This window comes from Pleurodeles waltl, chromosome 8 (assembly GCF_031143425.1).
Source record: "Pleurodeles waltl isolate 20211129_DDA chromosome 8, aPleWal1.hap1.20221129, whole genome shotgun sequence".
In the NCBI taxonomy this organism is placed as follows: Eukaryota; Metazoa; Chordata; class Amphibia; order Caudata; family Salamandridae; genus Pleurodeles; species Pleurodeles waltl.
This window is the reverse complement of record NC_090447.1, coordinates 1,131,484,325-1,131,507,583: the sequence shown is the minus strand read 5'-3', so window position 1 is coordinate 1,131,507,583 and position 23,259 is coordinate 1,131,484,325. Positions and strand designations below refer to the sequence as shown.

General features: G+C 43.6%; 1 protein-coding gene across 1 annotated transcript in view; it reads right to left on the bottom strand.

Annotated features, from left to right (window-relative positions):
• Nucleotides 1-23,259, bottom strand: part of WBP4 (WW domain binding protein 4) — a 386,635-nt gene that overhangs the window by 235,487 nt on the left and 127,889 nt on the right. The gene's annotated exons all lie outside the window — the stretch shown is intronic.

Here is a 23,259-nt window from a genome sequence, read left to right as displayed (position 1 = left end):
TCCTTATACTGTAAGCATTTGTTTGTGGTATATAGTGCTGTAGATTCACATGCTTTGCGTACTTTGCACACTCTTGCCATCTCATTGACTCCACTGTTAGACTTTTTTCCAGAAAGAGGGTGAGAATGGAGTGTATAAGTGTAAGTAATAAGGTGTCCATGTGAATATATGTAATGCAAGAAACTGCAACGGCCACAGGTGTCCTGGGAGGAGGGCAAGCACATGTGAATCTACAGCACTACATGCCATGAACCGATGTTTACAGGGTAAATAACAAATTCCGTTTGAGGCATGTGCGGCTTTAGATACACATGCTTTGCGCAGACTGTAAAGCAGTCCCCCTCAGAAGCGGGGGCTAACCTGTGGGTGTTGAAGTTGTCTGGAAAAGTGTACATATGACTGCCTGACCTACATGCCAAAACATCCACACAAAGATTTGTGAAAGTGTGTGACGTGGACCATGTAGCTGCTTTGCACATGTCAGCTATTGGAATGTTTCCTAGGAAAACCATAGTTGCTCATTTCGTCCTATAGAGTATGTTCTGGGAGGTGTAAGTAAAGTTCTTTTGGCTTTGGCAAAACATGTTTGAATGCATTTAACTATCCCTCTGGCTATGTGTGATCTGGAAAAAGCATTTTTTTCTACTCTTTTATGAGCGTTTTATTTCTATCAATGTACAACATAAGGGCCCTTTTAGCACCCAATGTATGGAGAACCCTCTCCACAACTGAATCTGGTTGTGGGGGAAAAAAATGGTAACTCGATTGACTGAAGAAAAAACGGGAGACAATTTTAGGGAGAATTTTAGAGTTTGAGCGTTAGACCACCCCGTCTCTATGTAACTTGAAGAAAAGTTCTTCCAATGTTAAAACATGGAGCTCACTAACATGTTTAAGTGAGGTGACAGCAACTAAAAATGCAATTTTCCAAGAAAGGAACTGAAAGGGGCATGAATGCAGTGGTTCAAATGGAGGCCCCACAAGTCATGGGAGAACAACATTAAGATTCCATGAGGGTGCAAGGTGGAACCCATGGTGGAATAACTCTTTTGATCCCTTCTATGAAGGCTTTAATGACTGGAATTTTGAATAAAGAGACTTGTTGCCTATTCTGTAGACAGGTGACCATTGCAGCAAGATGTAATCTTCTAGAAGTTAATGCTAACCCAGACTTTTTTAGGTGAAGCATGTAGCAGACAAAGTCTCTTGTCTCTCTGAAAGGGACAATGTGTCTTGAATGACAGTAGCAGACAAATCTTTTTCATTTTGCCGCATAGCAAGCTCTAGTTGCAGGTCTATGGGCTTCTTAAAGAATAGTCATATATTCAGGTGACAGTAACCAAATTCTATGACCTCAGGAGCTAAATCACTAGGTTGAAAATGTGGAACCTGGGTGCCCGATTTCTCCATGGTTCTGAGTGAGAATGTCTGGCCTGTTTGTGAGCTTTTTGTCAAACCCAGGTGGGAGCTACTAGGATCATTGTGAGAGGTGTTTGCATGAGCTTCAGAACCAGTTCTGAAAACAGAGGGAGAGGAGAAAAGGCGTAGGCAAATCTCACTGACCAATTTCATCCATAGAGCATTGCCCTGCAATAATGGACGTGGGAACCTGGAGGCAAAGTTTGAACATTTAGCATTTTCTGCAGTTGCAAAAAGGTCTATTTGAGGAAACCCCATTTCTGGAAGTATGGGAGGAGGACTTGTGGGTGGAGTCCCCATTTGTGGACGTGTCGCTGTATAATGCTTTAAAGCAGATATGCTAATTAAGAAAATTATCAATGGTTTATATGTTATTACTTATGAGAAATCACATAGAGAAATTAATTATAGAAAAATAATGTGCACGTTTGAAAATGTGCCCTCGGGATATGATCACCATGTGCACTAAAATGACTGAAATTGTATGAAATAATGAAAATATATGAAAAATATGTAATAATATGTCATAATGAGATGTATAACCTATGTTCTGTATTAATTTGTAGTATTAAGTTAGCTAGACTAAAGGCCTAGTTTCCCTGGGCCTCGCATGCTCGAAAATCTGAAATACTGAATGCTTTGCAGAGGACTTTGCAGAGGGGGCTTGAAGCTCAAGTTACTTAGATAATAATTTTCTGCAATTTACCGGTAGACAGAAGACGATGAAGACAATTTGATACAATTATGTGTACAGCAAGCTAAACGTACTTTCCCAGGACTTGAACAATTGAAGCACTGACCAAAGAAGAATATGCAACAATTTTGATACCTGAAGGGCCGGAAGATGAGGACATTGTATGAAAAACCAATCCGCTTCTTGTGAAGCAAGACATATGAAAATTAGTAGATTTGGCAAACAAAAACTATAGGTTAAAGTCATATCCGCCAAATGATTGACCAATTAGCAATTAGGGGGATGGACTGGGAGACCCTAATAAAAAGTCAGGACAAGGGGCAAGAAATCAGAGTTGCAGGAGAGAAGTTGATGACGTCAGGAGACGCTGTCTGAGGTGCTGATATTGGGCTCATGGTCTGTGAGCCTGATCAGTAGCTGACTAATAGATGACCTGAAGGCAAAGACTGACTTGTTGCTGATCCATCCTGGATAGGTAGCTATGAAAATGTGACTGACTACTTTTGTGCCTTTTTTTCTAGGTACCAACTGCGCTGTTTTAAAGATTCTCATTTAGGTAGATTTTTCCAAATTTATGTTTTCACTAAATTGTTTTCGCATGAAGACCCCATGCTAATGCTAATCTTGGTTGGGTAGGTTATTAGAGGTGACATTGACAGTGACAAGTGACTGACGAACTAAATTGCTGAATTTCACTATTAATGCTGGTATTCTTAGTTTGGGGTATTGCATTGTCATATAAGCTTTCTTTAAGAATTGATTTCCTTTATAATGAATTAATAAAAAGATTGATTTGAATAAAGACTGAACTAAAGGATGATCTAGAATTGTAATCAATAGGGAATAAAAATTGTTAACTCCTTCCTGAGTAATGGTTATTCTGGAGTATTATGGATTAAAGCTGTTTTTCATAGAATGTTTCTTGATTATTGATGTTAGCTATCGTTTCAGTAGTTACTGCATGACTAGGATACTCCATGCGATTCAAAAGGTTCATCGACCGATACGCGTCCCCTTGTAAGTTTACTAAGGACAAGGCGCGCTAACGGTTTTTGGTAGCAGCTTGATGGTTAGTTTCCTTGGAGAACTAGCTGAGCTGTGAGGTAACTATTGGTTATGGTAGTAGTATAAGTTAAGGTTAGTTGTGCGTATTTTATGAGGTTTGAATTTTGTTCTTCTGAAATGGCAATTGTAGCAAAGATGATGTCCCCTTAAGCCCAGAAATGACTTTCCCAGATCCTGGATACTGCTAGTAAAGTTCGGTATGTTCTCGGTGTGTTTTGTGATAGTGTGAAAGTAGTAGGTTGCGCTTGCACAGGCTTAGTGGTAGGTTGCGCTTGCACAGGCTTAAGCAAACCGCATGTATGTGAGGTAAAAGTAGGGAGTCTTCGTACTCCAGTTGAGGTTAGTAGGAGTGTGCGCACTCCACAGTATAAGAGTAGGGAAGTCGAACTTCACATGTGTGTGGCGCTTTGTGCTAAAAAATTATCCACGTGGTTGTTGGTGATGTATGGACCATGCGTCGTCTAAGACTCCGGAGTATATTGACAAGTGTAGGAGACACTTATATGTTGTAATCTGTCTTGTTCAGTAGATTGATTGGGCGTGGTCAACAAGTCGGTGTGTGAGATAGATGAGTAAAAGACATTTTTCGACTGAAATTTGGCGAGTTCTATGTGCACCAGGACAGACCCACTGATCAGTTGAGAGTAAAATTTGAGGGTCGAATTTTGCTTGCGAATGTGGGAGACTGAGAAAGAGGAATAGCTATATGAGCAAAAGAGCCATTAGTGAAAATCTGTAAGGTCTCAGAAGCGATTGTGTCCCTTCCTGTAGTAAACCAGCAGGTTAGTTTTAGTTATTGATATTTGGTGCTTGCAATAATTTGCATTAGTTGTGTGAGTTGAAGTAGGAGGACGACCCGCAAGACTTTGTCAGCCACTGTGTGTGGGTGTGACATCAGAGTGTACAGCGCTGGGATAGGTTGGTTAGTGAGAAGAGTCACAAGCGGAACGGCAGCCATCCGTAAGAGGCAATTGGTTGAGTAAGCGGGTGAAGGGAATCATAGTAGTAAGAGTCATTTCATTATTGAATCGAAGTAACAAACAGACAAAATAAAGTTTTTCAAGGCATTCAGAAGTGCAATGAAGAGTGATACTTATATTAAAGCGTCAGTGGGGGAGCCAACCCCACCGGAAAAATCTCCGGCTTATAGTGTGATGGAGAAGCGAGGTGTAGCACCAGGTCTTTGGTTGAAGCAGTGGTGTAAGCTAACAAAGAAGTAAGGGTTCTTAGCGTTTCCGGAGCATGGGATGTTTAATTTGAGAATTTTGGCTGAATTGAGGATACCATTATATGAAATGAAGCTGTTATGGAGATCAGCACAGTTTGAGGCTTTAGCGGTTTGGGAACTAGTGGTCAGACAGCAACAAGAAATGAAGTTCAAGAAAAGGATGAAACAAGTAGAGAAATCCTTAGCTGAAGCTAGATGGGATTGAGAACAGAAAAGGTGGAGAGCAGAGACTCTATAGGGTGTAAAATTGTTTCCTGCAATTACAGAGGAAAGCGAGACAGAGAAGGAAGATAGTGCTAAAGAGAACGGGAGTACAGAGACAAAGAAAAAGAGAAAGTCCTATTGATGATGAGGATTCTGATGTTGAGGACCTCATTACGCAGCTCTTCAGGGATCGAACTCCACCCTTTGCAACATACTCAGGGGGTCCAAGTACTAGTACCACTGCAACTGCTCCAACACAAGTACAGGGAACTGAAGGAACAGCTCAGACAGATAGTGGACAGATACCATTGCTAATACAGAGTACACATAATGCAGGGACTACTACTGTGGTCCAAGCGCAGTTGCATCCACCTTCGGTACAAAGGGTTTATCAAGATGTACCAGTTCTTGAGACAGTCTCGAACATAATGGTGCCAACAGAGCAAGTGCTTCCGAAGCCAATGCTAGTTAAGACAGAGCTGACTCCAATGTTATTGACTCCGGCACAGACAAAGGGTTTGCCGAAGTTTACACCAATGACAGGAACACAGTCAGATGTTACACCAGTCATGAACCAGGCAATGGGGGTAACATTCCTGCAAGGCGGGAGTGTTAGGGCAGCTCCAGATGCAATATCGCTACCAATTACTGTTGGTCCAGCTGTACCCTTGTTTGCACAGAAGAAGGCAAGTGTGGGAGAACAGAACAAAATGTCACAAAGTCTTGTAAGAAGGGAAGTAAGTGATCCGGTGCAAGTGATGTCTTCAATAGGTCAGACTTTCAATGGATCTAGAATATTAATGGATCTTAGTCCACTTGTAGCGCTTCCAGATCCAGTAAATGACCCGAATGCGAGTCAAAGTTTGAAACCTTTGACGCTGCAGACTCCAGGTGCAGTGGTGCAACACCTACCCATGCCCATGCCAAATGTGATTAACATTTTGTTACAGGGATTGTCAGCTCAGCAATTTTGTGAATGGTTAGACAGTCTAAATACTCCTCAAAATGCATCCAAGGGCGAAGAGCAGATAAATCATGTGAGGTTGAATATAGAATCAACTGAATTAGTTGAGGGAACAATGGGAGTAAACAGATTGGAGTCCTACACTGAAGAGGAGCTGAGGTATTTATGCCCAAAGATTACAAGACAAGTGAGTAAAATACATCAGAAATTGGCAGAATTAGCAGAAAAACATGACATTGAGAATGAGAAAACAAAGCATTTAAAACGCAGTTACAAATTAGATTCTGAGGCAAAGGATTTTGAACACATGAGATCAGCAGGAATGAAAGCTCACTTGACGGAATTGTTGCAGAGTGCTCAGATTTGGGGAGCATTCGAGTTGTGGGAAGGTAGATGGACGAAGAAAAAAAGACAATCGAAAGCAGGGTTCACAAGAGAGGTCTGAAGATGTTCAAAAGGAAAAGGAATCAGTAAAAATGCTTCCGATGAGAGAGATTCCAGGAGGGCAGTTTGTTCATGTTCCATGGCACAGGAGTGATATATTGTCATTTACAAATGACTACCCAAAATTAAGAGAGAAGCCGGTCAAGTGGTATCAGCAGACAGAAAGATTTGTAAAACATTCCAAATGTTTGTGGAAAGACTTAAACACGCTATTGGAGATAGTGGTGCCAGCCGACTTGTAGGTTGAATGTAAGAGAGCAGTGGATTGACCAACAAGTGAACCGGAAAGGGACAAAGCAACAAGAGCACCTTCACCTGAGGCAATGAAAAATTATTATAAGGTGATCGAGTTCCTGAAGACAAGAATTTCTCCCAAAAATATTGATTGGCAGCAAACTGATAGAACAGTTCAGGAGTCTAAAGAGTCAATACATACCTACTATGAAAGACTGTTGAAAGCATTCAAGGAGTACAGTGGCAAGTAAGCAACTGAGCCGAAAGACATGTGACATTTTGTGTTCAGGTTCGTCGGAGGATTGAGGCCAGAAGAAGGGCAGATGATTAAGAGTCATTTGATTTGCTGGCAGGCAAAGCCGATTGATGATGTGCTGCACTATGCAAAATACTGTAGTGGCGAGATTGAATTAAAACAGAAAGAGTTGAAGGAGAAAGTGATGGTGATGTAAATAAAGGCAGCTCAGACAAGAGTGCAGGGAGCTATAGTACCGCCTATGCCTCCACAGCAGAGAGCTGTTAAGTTCCAGCCTCAAATGAGAGGTAGAGGACGTGGAGTTGACATGATGCGTAGTCCGGAATTAGGTACTGTAGTGATTCAGAATGACATGCAGGGAATGAAAAAGATATTGCCGTGTCATTTGTGCGGAAACACTGGATGCAGGAGTGTCCGTTGATGGCGCAGGATGGTGCTGTTCAGCAAGGTGATGTCAGTACATTTCAAACTGTGAAAGTCCCAAGGATGAAAGGATGTATTCCTAATGTTCAGAATAAAGGACAGAATTTCCTACCAGTGCAGCAAATGCAGATGCCACACGCACAATTTACACAAGTGCAACCAGTACAGCAGCAGGTCCCCATGCAGCAAATGCAGATACCTCAAGCCCCAATGAAGCAACAACAGGTGATGCTTACTCAACAGGTCACAGGTCAGAGACAAGACAGTAGTAATAACACAGTGCACCAATTTCCATTTTACAGTGAGGATGAAATAAATGAAGAATGGATGAGAGACAGTTCGGAAGAAGGAGCTTGGATGCTTGCAGCCTCCTTATAATTAGATCGGAGGACCATTTGTGAAGGGAAAGGTGATGGGACACAAGGTCTTTCTCTTAGTGGATACAGGAGCTATACGTTCTACAGTGAGATGTATAGAGGTCCCGAATTTACCTCTTTCAGGCAGGACAGTTCAAGTTGTGGGAGTGGAAAATAGACAGTTGACAAACCCAATCACAGAACCAGTGCAGGTTGAAATTGGCAATTACCAGCGACTACACAGAATTGTGGTGTGAGACTCGAGTCCTGTATCCCTACTGGGAAGAGACTTACTGTGTAAGACAAGATGCTCCATTAATTATTCAGACACTGGAATCGAAGTTCAAACAAATAGTGATGATGAGGAAGAACAGGTGACTGAAATGATGTTTAACAATGCTAATGAAGAATACCCGTTGAATTAATTTTTCCCAATGTTTACTGTGAAGGAATTGCATGCAGATTTGCAGGGAACGGTAAAGAAAGAAGTCTGGGACCTTACAGGTAAAGAAATAGGTCTTATTAAGGGAGTGGAGACGATTAAGATAACTTTAAAGCCCAATGCAGTATTTCCGCAGCTCCCACAGTATAACATACCACAAGATGTTTTGATGAAGGTGGCGCAAATAATTGGAGATTTTTTTAAACAAGGTGTTGTGAAGGAAGTGTTTAGCAGCCCGTGTAATTCCCCAATAAGGGGTTTGAAAAAGACATGTGGGAAAGTACGCGTTGTGCAGGACTTGCGAAAAGTGAATAATTTGGTGGTTAAATGTTGTCCAATGCTGCCAAATCCAGCAGTGATATTTTTTCCGATTCCTTGCGATGCAGAGTGGTTCACAGTGGTTGATTTGTCACAAGCTTTCTTTTCTATGCCTCTTCATGAGGATAGTCAGTTCTTTTTACTTTCAAATTCCTAGACAGAGTCTACAGCTGGTGCAGGCTTCCACAAGGGTATACGGAGTCACCATCACTGTTTAATCAGATCTTGAAAAAGAATTTGGAGCCATTAGAATTACCATACCAACTGACTCTAGTGCAATACATTGATGATTTGCAGATCGCATCCAGAACAAGGGCCGAGTGTGACTCAAAGTTTCACCTGTAAAATTACAGTACTGCCAAAAATCAGTAAAATATCTGGGACACCAGATTGAGAAGGGATTAAGGAAAATCTCCAGGGAGAGAATTAACATGATTCTGCAGAGAACTCCCCTGACTTCACAGAGAGATGTCAGGATGTTTGTGGGAATGGTGGGGTACTGTAGACAGTGGATTCTGAATTTTGCTGAAACTGCTAAACCCTTACAGCCGTTGACACATAAGGAAGTTACAGATCCCACTACCCTAGATGAAGATCAGATGAAAGCATTCACTGAATTGAGAGAGAGTTTGTGCAGAGCTCCAGCATTGGGAATGCCTGATTACACAAAGCCTTTCACATTGTTTTGCCATGAGCGTGATGCTTGTTCTTTGCCTGTTTTGACACAGGTCCATGGAGGTGCTTATTGCCCTGTAGCTTATTTTTCAGCTACCTTGGACCCGGTCACAGCAGCTTTATCAGGTTGCCTGAGTGCAGTAGCCGCAGTTGGTCAAAGTCTTTCCCAATGTGAGGGGGGTAGTCATGGGATACCCGTTGACGGTAATGGTACCACATTCTGTTGACATTTTACTGACAAGGACAAAAACACAATACTTGACAGGTGCAAGACTGACAAGGTATGAGATAAGCATATTGGGTGCTAGATGTACAGTGCTGAATCCAGCAACATTGCTTCCAAGTGATACTGTTGAAATTGAAAAAGAAGAAGACATTGAGCATGATTGTCTTGAGGTAACTGAATTGTGTACAAAATTGTGACATTAGATACACGCGTTTGGAAGAAAATGACCAAATAGTCTTTGTTGATGGTTCGTGTCTCGGAGATGGAACAGGGACTTTGAGAGCAGGATATGCAGTATGCACAATTACAGGCACATTAGAAGCTTCATGGCTTCCAGGTGTATACTCTGCACAGGTGACAGATTTAGTAGCTCTTAATATGCTATGTTTCTGCAAGACTAAGAGTGACAATCTATACTGACAGTCAATATGGATTTGGAATTGTTCATGATTTTGGCCAGTTGTGGTGCCAGCGAGGTTTTATGACCTCTACTGGAACAACAGTACATGGAGACCGAATAACAGAGTTGTTGTATGCAATACAGTTACCTGAAGAAATTGCTGTGGTAAAATGCAGTGCACATCAAAAGACAGGATTACATTTCATTGGGAAATGGATGTGCAGATCCAGACGCAAGGTTTTGCGCATTGACCTGTATATCATTTAAAGACAAGTGGGAACTGATGCCTGAAGAACAGAATTATTGCACAAGTTTTGCTTTAAAAGTTACAAAGTTATTTGATACACTGGAAGTATTTAAAACATTGCAAGAGAATGCAGATAAGGAAGAGAAACGACTTTGGATCAGATTAAAAGGCCTTCAAAGATCTGATGAAATCTGGGTTTCTGAAGAGGGTCAGATGGTGTTGCCAAATAGTTTGTTAACTCAGATGGCCAGCTATTACCATGGCCAGGCACGTATTGGAAGGGATGCCATGGTCAGATTGTACAAAGTTGATTGGTTCAATCCAAAATTAAGACAGGCAGCAGAGGCAGTATGTCATCAATGTGTAATTTGTCAGCAACTAAATATGGGAAAAGGGACGGTGGTGAATTTGAACCACATTGGAAGAACAGGAGGACCATTCAGCAGAATACAGTTGGATTTGATTGAGATGCCTGCATGTGGTGGATTAAAGTACGTGTTGGTGATTGTGTGTGTCTTTAGTCATTGGATTGAAGCATACCCTACAAGAAGAAATGATAGTCTCACAGTAGCGAAGTTGCTTCTTAGAGAGTTAATACCGCGGTTCAGATTTCAGATCTCTTTAGAATGGGATAGGGGAACTCACTTCAATAACGAAGTGATCAAACTCTTATGTGCAGCACTAAACATTGAGCAGAAGTTGCACTGCAGCTATCGCCCTGAAGCATCAGGACCAGTGGAACAAATGAATGGTACATTGAAATCAAGAATTGCCAAGATGTGTGCCGCAACTAATCTGAAATGGCCAGATGCCTTACCCTTGGTACTGATGTCAATGCGAAATATACCTGACAGAAAGACAGGACTGTCACCCCATGAGATCCTCATGGGCAAAGCAACGAGGTTTCCAGCAATTTCAGCCAATGCACTTGTCAATATTACAGATGATATGGTGTTGGACTACTGCAAAGGTCTGGCTGATGTGGTTCACTCTTTCTCTCAGCAGGTGCAGGCTGTTACCCTGCCACCAATCCATGACCCAGGTCACAATCTGAGAGCTAGAGATTGGGTCGTCATCAAAAAGCACATTCGAAAGACTTGTTTAGAACCGCGTTGGAAAGGTCCCTAGCAGGTGGTGTTAACAACTACGACAGCTGTAAAGTGTGCAGGTCTGCCGAATTGGATACATGAAAGCCATACAAAGAGTTGTGAGTCCGCAAGAACATGAACTGTTGTTGAGAGCACCAACAGCAGCAAAGCAAGTAGCTACAACTGAACCAGAACAAGAGCAAGCTGAACCTGAAGTTGAGCCTGAACTTGTGGAAGATGGGTCAATCACCCCTGTAAGAGACGAAAGTGAAGAATTACAGGAAGGTGAGCAAGAGTCTAACTCAATGGATACAGCATGAGAACAGAGCACAGCAGGGGTTCTCCCAGAAGCAGATGGGGTGGAAAAGCAAGCAGAGCAAGTGCCAGATCAAGAGGGGAAAGAGTTGAGACGGATCAAACTCAAAGTGGTCCGACTCCTCCTGAAACCCGTTGCAGGTCCATCAAGAGAGCACACCATAGAGAGAGAAAAGGAAAAGAGTCCAATCCTGAGGAGAATATTGACAGAAGGAACGAGAAAAAGAGATAATTGGCCTGAGTCGCAAATTGGGAAAAAGTAGGAATTGGTCATAAATAAACCAATAGAGGAAGAAGTGGATACTACAAGAAAGGAGGAATTAAGTGAAGGAGAATTAGGTGGAGAACGAAGGTTGAAAAGAAAGCGAGTAGCAAGTCGAAGATCCGCAGGTCCTAAGTGGGCATATGCAGCAACAAGTGAATGCCAAAACTATTTTATGTCTTTTTGTTTTGATAGAGAAGTTCTGAATCAGTACTTTGATGCAACCTGAAGGTGATCAATAGACTGAGTTGTTGAGCTGATCTAGATACGTCTGAAAAAGAGACTGAGATAAAACTGGAAAAGACATTGATAACCTGATGCGACAATTGAAAACTCGGATGTGACAAGCTGCTAACCGATTTTTGACAAAGGAGAAAAGGGTTCCTACGTGTGAAACTGAACTGTGAGAAAGAAATATTTTTTCCTCAATTTTTTATTTTTCTGTTGCACTTTATCTAAGAGTTATTTCTACTTTCTGATTCTTTACAGATCATGGCTGAATTAAATAACTGCGTTAGAAATATTAGAAATTGTAGGTATTTGAGTGTTGGAGTGGCAATTATGTGTGGAATAATGTTTATAATAATGATTGTGGGAATGTCTGTTCATGAAATGAAGGAGGCTACTATTGCCTCTGTTCCTGAAACTACTACACTAACAGCTCTAGAGAAGTTTAAGTTGGATGAAAAATACTTGCATGACTATAGTAATGCTCAAGGAGAGCTTTCTTCTAATGTGTTCTATCGGTTGTTGAGTGAGTATGATGAGACAATGGATGCCAGGAATTGTCTGGTGTGTACGCAAATTCCTTCCTCTGTGGAAGTAGGGGTTACGTACCATAGTCTGCCATTAACCTTTGGCATAAGTTGTAGTTTGCTACTAACCAGATTCTATAACCAAGAGTATATTCAGTATTTTTTTTCTAACTATGATGCTGTGTTTTCTTTTGTTCCTATTATTAGATATTTAAGTAAAGTAGCTAAAGAGCATGATATAGGCTTAGTTAGAGGATTCTTTGAGCCAACGTTAATGTTTGGCACTGATTATGCTCATAAAAACAATTTAACCTGCTTAATAACCCCACTAGAAAAGAGCTTTATAGGGCATACTGATGACAGGAGGAAGTCATTGAAGGAAAAGTTGAAGAAAGGATTGGAGAAAGGACTTATAAGAATGATTATGCTTACACTGCTATTAAAACACAAGGGAAATTAGCTTTAGATGCATTACATGTAGGGAAGCTTTGTATATATAGGCCGAAATCCCGCACTGACACTATTTGTGGGAACGAGTGAGTGTGGGCATGTATTCTTGTTTCAGAGTAAATGGACTTTTATGCCGAATGGTCAAGACCCTGAATTCCTGGGATCTACTATATTTGTGGACTTAATGCTTATTACCTTCTTCCTAGAGGATGGTATGGGACATTGTAGGAGGCTGGCCTGGCTTGTAGTGGGTACCAGAGGTACTTACACCTTGTGCCAGGTCCAGTTATCCCTTATTAGTGTAGAAGAGGTGCTTCTAGCAGCTTAGGCTGATAGAAGATAGCTATGGCATAGCAGCTTAGGCTGAACTAGGAGTCACGTAAAGCTCCTACTATACCACTGGTGTTATATGCCTAATATCATAAGAAAACACAATACACAGAGTTACTAAAAATAAAGGTACTTTATTTTTATGACAATATGCCAAAAGTATCTGTGAGTACCCTCAGTATGAGGATAAGTTATATACACAAGATATATGTACACAAACCAAAATTAGGATAGTAATAGCAAGAAAAGTAATGCGAACAGTGTAGAATTACAGTAGATTGCAATAAGAGCACATAGGTATAGGGGCAACACAAACCATATACTCCAAAAGTGGTATGCGAACCACAAATGGACCCCAAACCTATGTGAGCTTGTAGAGGGTCGCTGGGACTGTAAGAAAACAGTGAGAGTTAGAAAAATAGCCCACCCCAAGACCCTGAAAGGTAGGTGTAAAGTGCACCTACTAACCCCAGAGATCACAGAAGTCGTGATAGGGGGATTCTGCAGGAAGAACAAACACCAGCAATGCAACAACAGTGGATTTCCGGACCTGAGTACCTGTAAGACAAGGGGACCAAGTTCAATAGTCACGAAAGTGTAGAGAGTGGGCAGGAGCCCAGGAAATGCCAGCTGAGGGTGCAAGGAAGCTGCCACCGGATGAAAGAAACTTGGAGTACTGCAAGAAAGAAGAGAGCTAGGGACTTCTCCTTTGGAAGACGGATGTCCCACGTCGCAATGAAGCTTGCAGAGGTGTTCCCACGCAGAAAGACCGCAAACAAGCCTTGCTAGCTGCAAGGGTCGCGGTAGAGGTTTTTGGGTGCTGCTGTGGCCCAGGAGGGACCAGGATGTCGCTACTTGGAGGAGGAGACAGAGGGGGCACCCAGCAACTCAGGGAGCCCTCATCGAAGCAGGCAGCACACGCAAAAGTACCTGAACAGGTACTTGGAAGGAAAGTGAACCGGAGTCCACGCGAAGTCACAAAAGGGAGTCCCACAACGCCGGAGGACAACTCAGAAGGTTGTGCACTGCAGGTCAGAGTGTCGGGACCCAGGCTTTGCTGTGCACGATGGAAATCCTGGAAGAATGCACAGGAGCCGGAGCAGCTGCAAATCACGCGGTACCCAGCAATGCAGTCTAGCGTGGGGAGGCAAGGACTTACCTCCACCAAACTTTGACTGAAGAGTCACTGGACTGTGGGAGTCACTTGGACAGAGTTGCTGAGCTCCAGGGACCACGCTAGTTGTGCTGAGAGGGGACCCAGAGGACCAGTGATGCAGTCTTTTGGTGCCTGCGGTTGCAGGGGGAAGATTCTGCCGACCCACAGGAGATTACTTCAGAGCTCCTGGTGCAGAGAGGAGGCAGGCTACCCCCAGAGCATGCACCACCTGGAAACAGTCGAGAAAGCCGGCAGGATGAGGCGATACAAGGTTGCTAGTAGTCGTCTTGCTACTTTGTTGCGGTTTTGCAGGCGTCCTGAGCAGTCAGCGGTCGATCCTTTGGCAGAAGGTGAAGAGGGAGATGCAGAGGAACTCTGGTGAGCTCTTGCATTCGTTATCTAAAGAATTCCCCAAAGCAGAGACCCTAAATAGCCAGAAAGGGAGGTTTGGCTACGAACAAAGGAGGACTGGCTACCAAGACAGGTAAGAGCCTATCAGAAGGAGTCTCTGACGTCACCTGCTGGCACTGGCCACTCAGAGCAGTCCAGTGTGCCCCCAGCACCTCTAAATCCAAGTTGGCAGAGGTCTGGGACACACTGGAGAAGCTCTGGGCACCTCCCCTGGGAGGTGCAGGTCAGGGGAGTGGTCACTCCCCTTTCCTTTCTTTGTCCAGTTTCACGCCAGAGCAGGGCTGGGGGATCCCTGAACCGATGTGGACTGGCTTATGCAGAGATGGGCACCATCTGTGCCCATCAAAGCATTTCCAGAGGCTGGGGGAGGCTACTCCTCCCCAGCCCATCACACCTATTTCCAAAGGGAGAGGGTGTAACACCCTCTCTCAGAGGAAATCCTTTGTTCTGCCTTCCTGGGCCAGGGCTGCCTGGACCCCAGGGGGGCAGAAACCTGTCTGAGGGGTTGGCAGCAGCAGCAGCTGCAGTGCAGACCCTGAAAAGGCAGTTTGGCAGTACCCCGGTTCTGTGCTAGATACCCGGGGGATCATGGAATTGTCCCCCCAATACCAGAATGGTACTGGGGGGACAATTCCATGATCTTAGACATGTTACATGGCCATGTTCGGAGTTACCATTGTAACGCTATTAGTGACATATGTATAGTGCACACGTGTAATGGGTGTCCCGCACTCACAAAGTCCGGGGAATTTGCCCTGAACGATGTGGGGGCACCTTGGCTAGTGTCAGGGTGCCCACATACTAAGTAACTTTGCACCCAACCTTCACCAGCTGAAGGTTAGACATATTGGTGACTTATAAGTTACTTAAGTGCTGTGGTAAATGGCTGTGAAATCACGTGGACGTTATTTCACGCAGGCTGCACTGGCTGGCCTGTGTAAGAATTGTCAGAGCTCCCTATGGGTGGCAAAAGAAATGCTGCAGCCCATAGGGATCTCCTGGAACCCCAATACCCTGGGTACCTCAGTACCATATACTATGGAATTATATGGGTGTCCCAGTATGCCAATGTGAATTGGTAAATTTAGTCACTAGCCTGTTAGTGACAAATTTGTAAAGCAGAGAGAGCATAACCACTGAGGTTCTGGTTAGCAGAGCCTCAGTGAGACAGTTAGGCATCACACAGGGAACACACATATAGCCCACAAACTTATGTGCACTGGGGGCTCTAGCTAGCAGGATTCCAGTGAGACAGTGAAAACACCCTGATATCAGATTGACGATTTAAAGAAATTTCCAAAAGTAACTGAATTACATCATGAGCGACAGAGGAGGGAAACCTCTTCTGCAATTGTGGGAGACATTTTTGGTGCAGTAATTCCTTCTGTAGGAGTTATTTTGAATGCAATCAAGATACGAAAGTTGTATACTGTTGTGGATAACATGCTGACAAATTTCACAGGGGCAAAACTTCAGTTAGATACTGAATTGGCTGCGGATAGAGCTATGACGCTTCAAAATAGGCTTCCATTAAATATACTTTTAGCAAAAGACGGCGGAGTCTGTAGGATGATTAGCCCTAGGCATTTTTGTTCACATATACCCAATAGTGATAAGGAGATAAGAGACTTACTTACTAACTTAACTAATTTGAGCAAGGATTTGAAGGAATTGAAGGAACCAGGAGTTTGGGAAAAGGATTTGCTTCAGTGGGTAATTGGTTTAGTCAAATTTGGAATGGGGTGTTAAGGAAAATTGTACAGGGACTATTAATTGTGATTGTTTCTATACTAGGATTATAGGGTACTTGTAAATGATGGCAGAAAATAAAATTAAAAAGATCTAAGAATAATCAGAGGAGGGAATAACAGCCTGGGAGAAGAATCTACAGAGAAAATGTAAGGAGAAGTCTAAGTACATCAGAAACCAAAATGTAAAATAAGAAGGGAAGGTGTGATGACATATTTAGTCATCAGAGGAGGGACTGTTGAAGAAGATATGCTAATTAGGAAAAGTATTAACGGTTCATATGTTATTACTAATGAGAAATCGCATAGAGAAATTAATTATAGAAAAATAATGTGCATGTTTGAAAATGTGCCCTCCGGATATAATCACCAAGTGCACTAAAATGACTGAAATTGTATGAAAAATATGTAATAATATGTCACAATGAGATGTTTAACCTATGTTCTGTATTAATTTGTAGTATTAAGTTAGCTGGACTAAAGGCCTAGTTTCCCTGTGCCTCGCATGCTTGAAAATCTGAAATACTGAATGCTTTGCAGAGGAGGCTTGAAGTTCAAGTTACTTAGCTAATAATTTTCTGCAATTTACCGGTGGACAGGAGACGATGAAGAAAACTTGATACAATTATGTGTACAGCAGGCTAAATGTACTTTCCCAGGACTTGAACAATAGAAGCACTGACCAAAGAAGAATATGCAACAATTTCGATACCTGAAGGGCCGGAAGATGAGGACATTGTATGAAAAACCAATCCGCTTCTTGTGAAGCGAGACATATGAAAATTAGTAGATCTGGCAAAAAAAACTATAGGTTAAAGTCATTTCTGCCAAATGATTGACCAATTAGCAATTAGGGGGATGGACTGGGAGACCCTAATAAAAAGTCATGACAAGGGGCAAGAAATCAGAGTTGCAGGAGAAAAGTTGATGACGTAAGGAGACGCTGTCTGAAGAGCTGATATTGGGCTCATGGTCTGTGAGCCTGATCCGTAGCTGACTAATAGATGACCTGAAGACGAAGACTGACTTGTTGCTGATCCATCCTGGATAGGTAGCTATGAAAATGTGGCTGACTACTTTTGTGCCTTTTCTTCTAGGTACCAACTGCGCTGTTTTAAAGATTCTCACTTAGGTAGATTTTTCCAAATTGATGTTTTCACTAAATTGTTTTCGCATGAAGACCCACATGCTAATGCTAATCTTGGTTAGGTAGGATATAGAGGTGACGTTGACAGTGACAAGTGACTGACGGACTTAATTGCTGAATTTCACTATTAATGCTGGTATTCTTAGATTGTGGTATTGCATTGTCGTATAACCTTTCTTTAAGAATTGATTTCCTTTACAATGAATTAATAAAAAGACTGATTTGAATAAAGATTAAACTAATGGATGATCTAGAATTATAACCAATAGGGAATAAAAATTGTTAACGCCTTCCTGAGTAGTGGTTATTCTTGGGTATTATGGTTTAAAGCTGTTTTTCATAGAACATTTCTTGATTATTGATGTTAGCTATCGATTTAGTAGTTACTGCATGACTAGGATACTCCATGCGATTCAAAAGGTTAATCAACCTATACGCGTCCCCTTGTAAGTTTACTTACTGAGGACAAGGTGCGCTAACAATGCTGAGGAGGTCTGCAAAATTGTTGTCCATGCCTGGGAGATATTCTGCTAACAGGTGAATGTTGTGATGCAGTGCCCGTAGCCAAATGGTCTGTGATAGATGAGATATTTGTGGAGATCGTGTCTCTCCGCCTACCACTTTTGTAAATAGTACATGGCTGTCATGTTGTCTATTCGGACTAGGACAACCTTATACATGAGGTGAGGTAAGGTATGAATGCTTCCAAGGCTAGGTGAACTGCTTGAAGCTCCAGGTAGTTGATGTGGGAGACCCAGGTTATTGTTGTCACATAAACCCTCTATTATGAGATCCTTCAGATGTGCACCCCATCCTGTGAGTTATGCGTCTGTCCTGACAGTAAGTTGGGGCACAGGGTCGAGGAAAGGTCACCCTTTCAAATGGTTGGTGGTATTCCACCATTTCAGAGTGACGAGTTTGGCAGTCTATCAACACTAGATCCTCTAACTGATCCTGTGACTGAGACCACTGGTGAGCTAAACATTCCTGTAACAGGTGCATGTGTTATCAGGCATGGAGTATTATGGGAATACTGGAGGCCATCATCCGTATTGATTTGCCTGAAATTGAGGTAATAGTATCTGAAAATTCAGGACTCTTGCAGAATTGGAATAGGCTCCTATCTGTTTTTAGAATAGTCCCTCCATATGGCTGAACCTGTAAAGAATGTAGGTGAGATTTGGGAACATTAATGGTGAAACTCAAGCAGTGGACCAGATCTATTGTAAACTGAATGTGTTGTTGACACTGTTGGTGAGTGTTGGCTTTGATAAACCAATAGTCTAGATATTAAAACGTGGACTGTCTGCGTAGATGGGCCGATACCACCACTAGATACTTGGTGAATACTTGAGGTGCAGTAGTCACCCCGAAAGAAATGATTCTGAACTGATAATGTTTGCCATCCACCACAAACTTCAGATATTTGTGATGAGCTGGGTGTATTGGTATGTGAAAGTAGGCCTCCTTTAGGTCTAGTGTAGCCATAAAATCACCCTACTGAAGTGGATACACATTTTACAAGGTGACCATGTTGGAGTGGTCTGAGGGGATGTACTTGTTTAGGGGCGTCAGATCTAGAATTGACTACAGACACCCATCTTTATGGGGAATTAGGGAGTACAGAGAGTATATTTCTCAGCCCTGGTGTTGGAGAGTGATGGGCTCTATAGCTATTTTTGAGAAATAGAGTAGGAAACTGCCCTTTTTGACTTTCCCTAAAAACAGGTAACAATGTGTACAATTGGCACAATCCCCCACCTGTGTAAGTCCCTAGTAAGTGGTACCCCTGGTACCTCGAACTTGGGTAGGGAAGAGTGTCCCCTAGGGCTGCAGCATGTATTGTAACACCCTTAGGGACTCCCTTGAAAATGAGATGGCACACAGCTGTCATTGCAATCTGTGTGTCCTGGTGCAAGCCAGGTGAAAACACAACATGGCACACCCTTCGTGTGCTATGTATCCAGCCCTGCATCTAACTATATACAAGTCACCCCTACAGCAGCCCTTGGAGTGTCTACACGAGCAGATATGACTGTGATGCCCAGCCCCATTGCTTAACAATGCAAGTGAACATGAAAGACTTCTTAAGGTATGTGCTGGACACTCGTCATCACAAGTAACCCAGTCACATAATGGTTTCAATGAACCCTATACAGTTTGGTATCAAACACCTCGTCTTAATAAATCCAGGGTGATGCCAGCTTTGGATTTATTAGAACATGCATCCAGAAGGCACCTTAGAGGTGGCCCCTGAACCCAACTAGTTTCCGAGTGTGTTGGCTGACTGGTCTCGACCAGCCTGCCTGCCACCACAGATTAGTTTGACCCCCTGGAAGTGAGAGCCCACGTTCTCAAAGGTCAGAAACAAAGTCTGCTCCTGAACCTCCCGACCCCAAATGTTTGGTAAAAAGCTTCGGAATATGGCTGGATTACAGCCTTACTATGGACCATCAAGTAAAGAAGCTTACTGCCACCTGCTTCAGGGTCCTAAAACGGTTGAGGAAAGTCTCTAACCTTCTTCCTTTTCTAGCCAAAGGATCGATTGCCCAGGCCCTTGTAATATTGCACCTTGATTATGGTCAAATCCTTATTTTTTGGCTCACCTCAGTACGTGGTAAATAGGTTGCAGGTGGTACAGAACGCTGCCGCCCACCTCCTCATGAACATTCCGTGACACCAGTCCATTAAAAAAAGCTTTGGCAGTACTACATTGGCTTCAGGAGGAGCTACGCGCACAATTTAAGGCCATCTGCATTTTGCATAGGGCACTTCACAGTAGGGGCCCTCTTTGTTAAGATCTTTACATCCCTCTCAGGCCTCTTAAATCTTCTGCAGGCCAACTTGCTGAATGTTCCTAAAATCCATAGGTCCCAGTGGGGAGGCCGTTCTAAGGCCTATTTGGCACCTAAACTTTGAAACACTCTTCCTTTAGAGCTACATCAACTTGACCTTGAACTGTCCTTCCCGAAGGAGTTGAAAAACTGGCTGTTTGGGATTTAGTCCTTTCAGTGTGGCTTCGTGACCTGCAATGTCTGTTTAGCGCTGGCAGGCAGTATCGTAGCTATGCGCTATATAAGAATTTGTGAATTGAACTGTTACCCTGCCACCTTTGGTTTGCAAACCCCCCCAGCTTCCCCAGACATGGGTGTAGCTCCCCCAGCCTATTTCCCATCTGGCACCACGACAGACAGTTAAATAAGTTAGTTAGTAGGCGTTAACTACCTCTGGATTAGCCACACCCCTAAAATGGGCTACCCGAGGTGGACACATTTGAGGAAAGGTTCCACCATCTTGTTTTTGGTGTGAACTAGTCCTTCTGGGATAGGCTTACACCCGTTCCCCAAAAGAAGTGTTCATATAGGGGGTGCAGGGACCCCAAAAGTAAGTAGCCCATTGGCTACTCCCCTACACACCCCTCAATGCCCATAAATTGAGTCATTGGTGCCTCCCCGACACAAGAGGCCAGATCCCCTGGACCTAAGAAGAAGGACACCAAAGAGCTGTGAAAAGCAAGAACTGAGGAGCAGCTGGTGACTTGGCCCGGACCCTGATAGCCTGCCTGCAGTCCTTGACAACTGCACCAAAGACGACTCGTACTACAGCTGCTTTGCCCCCAGAAGCCCGGGAGGTCTGCCAGCCTTTCGAGAAGCACCAGGATCTTCCGTGGAGTAGCGGAGCTACTTCCCTGCCCCCTTCAGGCACCCAAGAAAAACCTTGAATACTCCGGACCCAACCTCAAAAACCCAACACCGTAAAGCACCACTGCACTTGTGCCTTCTAGCCCAAGTCCAAGTGGGCCAACGGTGCCAGCGTGATCCCCAGGGCCTCCAGGACACGAGCCCATCTTGAGGTCCTTAACTGTGGACTCTGAGACGCAACCTGCCACCTCTTTGTGTAGGCCCCCCTCTACTGTGACTGTCTCTGGTGAAAAAGACCCAACACCTCAGGGCAATTGGTCGAGTTTCTTCTTGTGTGTGTCATTTTATTGATTCTGTGAGTACAACAAATGCTTAGCACTACTCTCTGATAAGCCTATCTGCTCGCCCACACTACCACAAAAGAGAGCTTTTGGGATCGTCATTTGTAACCCGATAAGCTAGTAAGTGTCACCTGGACTAGCTGGTTTGTGCCCCCATACACTGCTGCACTACACAGATAGCCAGATTCCGACAAAGAGCTTGAACTGCTTGTTTGAGCAATGTTTGATGTACTAGTAATAGCCTGCGAGTGTTCAGTGGAATGTTGGTAGGTGTGGTAGTGAGCTCCAGACAATAGCCATGTTGGATAATGGCTAACACCTACTGGCCTAATGTAATTGCATGCCATGTGGGTAGAAAATCCTGTTGTAGGCACCAGACAGGTGTTAAATTATCGGGGCAGGAGAGAAAAATTATTGTTTAGTGGAGGATGTTGCTCCACGTGAGGAGGCACTCTTACCTCTACCTTTACCACTGCTGCCTTGATAGTAGCCCCTTGAGATGTGATTTGGCCTTGCTGTCTTAGGGAGTGGAGGAATCTGAGGAGGCGGTTTTTGAGCTCCAACAATAACCAGGACGACAAAAGGTGTCTGAACGGCCCCCATTGCTATTGCACTCCAAGTGTCTTTTTTTTAGTTTCTCTAGTGAAGCTTCTACTTGAGACCCAAAGGGATGCTCTAATCAAAGGGCATATTTACTACATTCTGCTGTACTTCTGGTTTAAAACTAGAATTTCTTAGCCATGCATGGCGCCTCAGTGATATGCTGGTGGTAATCCCCCTAGCTACAGTGTCAGCAGCATCTAGTGCACATCGTATAGAGGTGTTAGAAATTATATAGCTTGCCCTTTGTAACCAGTTCTTGGCCTCGTTTTGGTGCTCATCTGGGAGATAATGGAGGAGATCCTCTATCTCAGCCCAGTGGGTGCAGTCATAGAGCACCAGAAGGCCCTGAGAGTTGGCAATGCGCCAATGATTGGGAGCTTGAGCCTCAACTCTCATCCCCGCAGCATCAATCTGCTTATTCTCCTTATCAGGAGGTTACATGCCTACAAACTGGCTTGTTTGCAGGCAGTTATGGTGACAAAGGAATCTGGTGGAAACTACCCCCTAAAGTACATAGGGTCTGATGGTGAGGGCTTGTACTTCTTGTCAACAATGGGTGTTGGGACTCCTGCCCTGATAGGATCTTTGAACGTATCTGCTGTGTGTCGTAACATGCCTTTTAACATAGGGAGATAGTGTAGCCCTTTAGGTGCTGAAAACTGTATCAAAGGGGAAGACTTCCTCTAAAGACTCTTAATGAAATTCCATGTTTTGGAATGCAGACGCTCTGGCTATAACCTCCTGATAAGAGGTGACATCAGGAGAAGTGTGTGCAGGGTATAAGTCTGGATCTGTATCTGCAGGGGGGGGGGGAAATCAGCATTGTATGAATCCCAGCGGTCATCTTGTGGTGGTGTTGGAAATGTGCCCTGTGTCCCACCATACCCAGCAGTGTCTGATTGGGGAGACCCTTGAGGTGATATGTCCAATGGATCTTCTCCATAGTGTGATGGAGAAGGAGGTGGTGAAGCTGGTGAAGCAGGTTGAACGAGTAAAGGGCTGGCAGCTTTGTCCACTTTTTTCCTTTGCTTGGGAGGAACTGGCATGTCCAAAGCCTCTTGAAGTCAGCCTCCTTTCCGATGGTGGAGGAGGCATAGGAGCGAAAGCTTTTTGTGAGGATGCATCCCGTGTGGCTGGATGTTAATCTGTTTTTGCCTCACGTCCAGCTGTTCCTGACTTCAATGCAGGATCGGCTCCACCAGTGATTCGGAACCAGGCTTGGTGGCCAACTTTGAAGATCTCAGCTCCAAACTCAATTTCGGGTTCGAAGCTCCGCTTTGAGTGGAGACCTTAGAAGCAGACATCAGCTCAGCATCGATGATCAAATATTTGCTGGCTGACGTTCTGGGGCCTAAGTACTCGATACCAAAGGCTCCAGCTTCAATAGAGGTTTCGGTGCCGATCCAGAGGGCAGGGC